The 6,429-nt window shown below is 33.8% G+C and overlaps 1 long non-coding RNA gene across 1 annotated transcript; it reads left to right on the top strand.

Annotated features, from left to right (window-relative positions):
- On the top strand, positions 1–3,453 carry LOC112750423 (uncharacterized). Its single transcript, XR_003175776.3, has 3 exons — positions 1–144; positions 232–394; positions 3,253–3,453. It is a non-coding gene; the product is annotated as an uncharacterized lncRNA (long non-coding RNA).
- Positions 3,454–6,429: the final 2,976 nt, after the last annotated feature.

The following is a 6,429-nucleotide window of genomic DNA, read 5'->3' as shown; positions in this document are numbered from 1 at the left end:
CTTTGAAATGATCCTGTCTCGGCCTCTAATATTCCTAATTATACTATATTCGTTGGAATCGCCACAATTGGAGCTCATCGCTAGAGAAGACAAACTGTTGCGCCATCTTCTTCATTTTGACTCTGAACCTCCATTCATAACCCTGTAATGTCTCCACTCTTGTTCTATTTAACATTTTGTTTCTCTGCTATATTCTTATTTTAATTACGGTAGCCGATACCTTTGTTTTAGTGTTGCTGTGTTCTGCTGGAGTTGTCAAAATTGTTGTTGTTAAGTGTGTGATCACGGTTGATGCTGCTGCCGCATCCCAATTATGTTGGAATTGTTGCTGCTGCTATGAATTCAAAAAGAGCAGGTTTATCGTGGTTAATTCCTTCCGGTTTAGCTAATCGAGGTAGGGGGTTTAAACGATTTCAATTTAAGAATGCCTACAAGGTTTATTGAATAACTGCAAATAGATTTAATAGGTGTGAGTAATTGATTGATTATGTGAATATTGAATTGTGGCTGAAATTGTGATTGGAATGGTTGAGATTGTGATTTGGAATTGTTGATTAGTGATATTGATTGATTATGTGGATTGGGAATTGTTTGATGACTAATTGTTGAGAATTTCTGAATTTTAATGGGTTATGTTGGATTTGTTGCCGTTGAGCTGTTATTTGTTATATTGTAATGTTAATGAACTTGGTTGGTGGTTGATTTGGAATTGGTTTTGAAGGGTATTGAAGGGTTGGATTTTGAATAGTAAATGGTTTGCTGAAAATCAGGTTCTCTTGAAATAAAACGGCAACTTTGAAAGTGATTTAGTAACTCTATAGTGACTGAAATTATAAGAATTTAAATGTTAAGTAAATTATATTAAGTGTAATTGTGAAAATTTAATTTTTAAGGTTTCGTATCAACTAGAGAATTAGTTATGATTTTTCAAAGTTGAACTCTGAAATCTGATTTTCTGAATAATTTTAAACGAAGTTAGAAACTTTGAAAAGCTATAACTACTTAAGTGATGATCGGAATTGCATGAGACCAAGCCTGGGTTAAACCTGGGGATATAAGAAACTAAACTGGTAAGTTTGAGACTTTTTCATTAAGTTTATGATTTATGGTGAATTTTTGAATTGGGGATGTCAAATCTGGTTTTCTGCATAATGTTTAACACAGCAGCAACTTGATTCCTCTATTGGAAATTCTGCAGCTTGAATTTTGAAATGGAACCAATTTTAAATAAAATTTTATTCCTATTATTTTAATGCCATAAAATTTCAGAACAATTAGACTTGTAGTTTTAAAGATATGAATTTTTGAAGGATGATGCATTATGCAGAAAAAGCCAGATTCTGCTTAAATTAGTAACCTTAGGAGTTTATAACTTTTGATCCTTGATAGATATTGAGATGCAACCAATTGGAGGTGAAAATTAAGTATGTTTAGCATATGTGATTTAAATTTCAGGGTTTTCCATGTTTTAATAAGTGAGTTATGGGACTAGGAAGAGGTTGTGTTCAATGATTTGTAAAACAGAATTCTGCAGAGAATTATCTAACTTCCTAGCTACGTAACTCCTTCATTAAAAATGGTATGACCCTGGAATCAATTGAGAAAGAAATTTGGATAAGTTATGTTTAACCATATTAATTTTGAAGGTATTTGGATTTAATTTGGATTTTATATGAAATTTCGAATGTTATATGCTGCTGCTGTCTTCTGGTTTTAAAACACTGCAGAGCAGTCACGATTTTCCTTATATTCCCGAAGCTAGAGTTTGCAAAAAATTATGATTTTTGATTTAATAGAAAGCTTAATCCAAGACGGTTGCATGGATATAAAGTTTACGTGATTCTGAATTCATTTAATATTTTAAAAAACAAAATGGAAATCAGGCTGCCAAGTTGTGTTGGCAATTATTTTGGATATGGAATTTAAGAAATAGCTTTTCTATACTATTATCAAATGTTTTTGAGAATATATATTGCTGTGGCAACTGCTGAAAGAGGCTGATGAAATGTTGAGAAAGAAGGAACCCGTAAGGGTGGCTAAGTCCTATTTTTAAAGGAGATTATGTCCAAATTTTTATAAAAGTACAAGGACTTAATCAAAATCAATATTTAAGGCTTATTTAATGATAATAACTTCAATAATTCTTTTAAGAAAATATTATTTGGTATACGAGATTGTTGGCAAGGGCATGGGTCTTGTCCCGCTTGCGTACTTGCAATTAAGAAAAAAAAAGGAAAGAGTAAAGTACTTATTGTATGATTATCTGTAGCTTGAGGCAACCCAAGAGATATTTGTTTATTTGTTTGTTGCTTGAAGCAACCCAAGAGATGTTTGTTTGTTGCTTGCGGCAACCCATGAGATATTATATATATATTTGTTGCTTAATGCAACCCAAGAGATATTATATATATATATTTGTTGCTTAATGCGACCCAAGAGATATTATTTATTTGTTTGTTGCTTAATGCAACCCAAGAGATGTTTGTTTATTTGTTTGTTGCCCTGAGGCAACTCAAGAGTAATTTTCCGTTCCCAAGAGTATATGTTTCCTGCGAGTAGAAAGCAGAGGCTGTCTCAATAGAGCTGCTAATAATTATATGCGCATTTATTTGAACGGAAAATCGTATCTGGGAAATCGTGAACTCGTGACCGGATAAATGTCAGGAAGACAGGTGCTAACCGACACATGAGTTCATGGCTTGCACTAGGACTAGACATTCATCATATGCATCTATGTGACATTGTTTGGGTGTGTATATTGTAATTGGTTTGCCTAAGTGAATAATTCTGTTTAATTGCTAATTGCTATACCTGATGTAATTGCTCTTGGTTGTGTTTGAACCTCATTACCTGTGTTTGTAACTGATTGTTTGGATTGTGGTGATTGGATGTTGATTGAGTTGTTTGGACCTGAGGCCGTGACTGGTACGTTTGAGGTCTAGTTCTGTATAAAGTATCTGACTGGTTCAGCATAGACTTAATGAACCTATGTTTGGAGTAGGATGATCATTTATACCGCGTAGGTAACTTCTTTTATGTTATGGTCTAGTAAATTTTTAAGAGTTTTATAAAGAAAATATGGTTCTAGGATTTTGAATAATTAACTAATGCTTTTAAAGAAGGTTAATTTTCTTTTAGATGTCTCTGAATGAAATTAACTATTTGCGCTTTATTCTATACTTTTATGGCATTCTCGACCTCTACTGAGAACATGTGGTTTGGTTCTCACCCCCAAATGTTCCACCCTTTCAGTGACATAGGTTTGAAGATGCAATTTGAAGCTGCGAGCGATTAGTAGGTTTTCTTTACGGTTTTAATTGCTTTCATAGAGTCCCCTCGCTCTTGTCCTTTGAGGTTCTATTTTAACAGAGGGGTAGGTGTTGTATTTGGGTTTATATGACTTCTTATGTATAAGAATTACTATTAACAATACTTATGTGATTGTTATTATTACTTGCCATGTTTATCCTTGATACATGTCTTTAATAAATAAAAACAAAAATTTTTCCGGTATTTTCTTAAAACTGAAACGCGAAATCGATACAAAGGCTCAGTAACTAAGTAGTTAATATTAGAAAAGGTCATGTAACGTTCTTTCTAGTAGAAATACCCTGACTTAAGCAAGGTATTTTGCTGGAAGGGATGTTACGTTTTCAATCCTTTTTTATTACCAAACCCATAAATATAGTATGCAATTTTTATTACAAGATAAATTAAACAGTAATTAGTGACAATTTTTGGTATAATTGTTTTATACATTAATCCTTATACAAAACTTTCCAGGTTTTTTCAGTAACAAAAAACCCTTCAACCTCCTATCTAGTCGAAATTCACTAACTAAGCAAAACGCATGTATAATTACAAAAGCAATGGAAAATTAATAGCAGGTCTGGGGTCTCAAGATCACCTCAGGGTCCCTCATTTTCTGTATTTTATATTTTTCTTACAACCTTGTGCCCAACAAGTACATAACCGAGCTCAATATCCCCCTCTCAGAATGATTCCCAGCAATGTTTGGTGGAGCTGAAAAAAATAACACCAACATCAACAAAATGATTTCATTTCCTTTTCACAGAACATAATAATGAAAATGCTGACAATCACCGACCAAAGACATAACAATAAAGAAACAAGGAATAACCCCATTGGCAAGCAAGCTCAGTGCTTTTTTTCCTTTTGCAAAAAAGAAACAAAAAAAGGCAAAAGGAACCATTAAATTACCATGCAAAAGGGAGAAAGGAATCTAACCAATTGGCAATGTAGGATGCAATGCAAGTAGGTAGAGATCAAATTTCAGGAAACAATTTAAGCAGAAATTAGGTATACTCGTCATGTTAATACGAGAAGGTTTCAAAACTCGATGGACAGAATCAGAATTACCTCTTAAATGGTTTTCTTTAGATCAAAAGCATCTTTCACTCGAACATCCAGGATGGCCCATGTATCATGGAAGTCTAACAAGAAACAAACGAAAGATGTATTAAGAAATGTCTTCACTTATTACAACACCATATCAGAGCCAAAAACAGTAGAGTCCCATTGTTTCAACCATAAGAGTACCTGTCTCAGACAATAAACAAATCAATTAATGGGTACAAAAGCGAATTGTTAAAAAAATTAAAGAAAAAAGTAGAAAAAAATGTTTATATCTTCCAACTATAACTCTTGTAAGTAATTTTTTCCAGAGCTAAATTTCATACTAGAGATGTACCTCACGATTTGTTTGTTCATCACTAAGAAGCTCAGTAAATGACTTTGGTGCATATTTATCTACCCAAAGTTGCTCTTGTAAGTAAATGACTTTGCTCATGCACCATTCAAGATCCTCATATTTGACTTGTAATACCACTAATAACAAAATTACTTGTTCTGCGTGATTATTGTGTACCTGAAGGTTCCAATAATTGGAAGCCCCTTTTGCACGGCTATTCTTCTCTTCATCAGGAGAACTGCTGCGGCACCATCACTAACTTGGCTAGCATTGCCTGAAATTAAAAATAAGAACTGAGAACAAAAATATGAAAAGAAATTTAAACTATAACAAACTTAACATTAACAGATTTCTTCAGCACATGCTATTGTTGAACCATCTTTCTGGAATGCAGGCTTTAGCTTTGCTAGATCCATCAAAGTTGAGTTAGGCCGGATACCATCATCAGCCGAAACTATAATTTGCTTCTCCTCTCCAGATTTTGGATCCACAATCTACAGAAAAAACCATTAATAGTTTAGTACAATAGTACTATAACATTTCAAAATCTGCAATGAAACTTACATTGGAAGTTAGAACTTACCTTGGTAGAAACTAGTATAATTTCATCTTTGAATTTACCAGATACTCAGAGGCCAATGCAGATGGATTCATCAGCCAATTTGAAATGAAGTGCATCCTTGTCTATGGTTGAGTACACAGCCACACAGGGTATTCCCAATTCATGAGCAGTGCAAATAGCACGAACCGGGATTTCGCCTCTGTTAGCTACCAGGATCTTGTCACCCTGGCAGGTAGCATGGAGTGCCCCAGAAAATTTACCTTAGTTGCACCTAAGAAACTGCATTGTGAATTCTTGATTCCTCTACTTGTCCCTGCATACATGCCCTTTATTTTTGTTTCCCATTCAAGATCAGATTCAGATTTAGAAGGACGCAAAACATGAAAATTAAATCTAAGTAATCAAACAATGATGCATTTAGTTCAAGTAATTGGAATTTAGAAGCATGGAGAAGTGGGTGCTTATTGGGATATGGTAAAGAACAAAAAAAGAAAGGATGTGAAGATAGGGGCAACCACTTACCATACCACTTGGCGAGTTCATCATTGGCAGGAGTGACAACAGTAGCAGCTTTCTTTGAAGGAGGAGGTGGTGCTGCCTTCTTCTTACCAAAGAGAGCCAGTGGAGAGTATAAGTACTCAAAACTCGAAAGAATTCCTATCTTACCACTGAGAAAGATAAGAGAGGAAAAAACAAACCTTGCCCTTCAGTATCACGACATTGAAATTGCTGTCGGTCCTCCTCAAAGGAAGCGGTAAAGCTGATCATGTTACACCAAATCAAAACCGTCCAAATCCATAATTTGATAAAGAACAAATAAATCTCTAAGATAGATCAAAATTTGCACAATTAAAATCAGAACCAAATAAGGATAACAAATCAGCAATAATCAGAACATGTTTCAATTAAAATTAGAATAAATAAAAAACAAACAAGGAGAACAAAGCAACAATAATCAGAACATGTTTTAATTAAATTAAGAACAAATCAGAACCAAATTTGGAGAACAAATTCAAATAAAATCACACCACAAAATCTTCTCAATAATATGAAGAAAAATTCTGGTCTTAATCAGCTTTCGGATGGTGTTTGTGTTAGGGAAAAATCTGAAAAGGAAAAGACAATGAAATATTGAAACTTTTGGGAAATCTATCTA

Source organism: Arachis hypogaea, chromosome 15 (genome assembly GCF_003086295.3).
Source record: "Arachis hypogaea cultivar Tifrunner chromosome 15, arahy.Tifrunner.gnm2.J5K5, whole genome shotgun sequence".
Classification (NCBI taxonomy): domain Eukaryota; kingdom Viridiplantae; phylum Streptophyta; class Magnoliopsida; order Fabales; family Fabaceae; genus Arachis; species Arachis hypogaea.
Note: the sequence above shows the minus strand (reverse complement) of the source record. Positions and strands in the feature narration are given on the sequence as shown.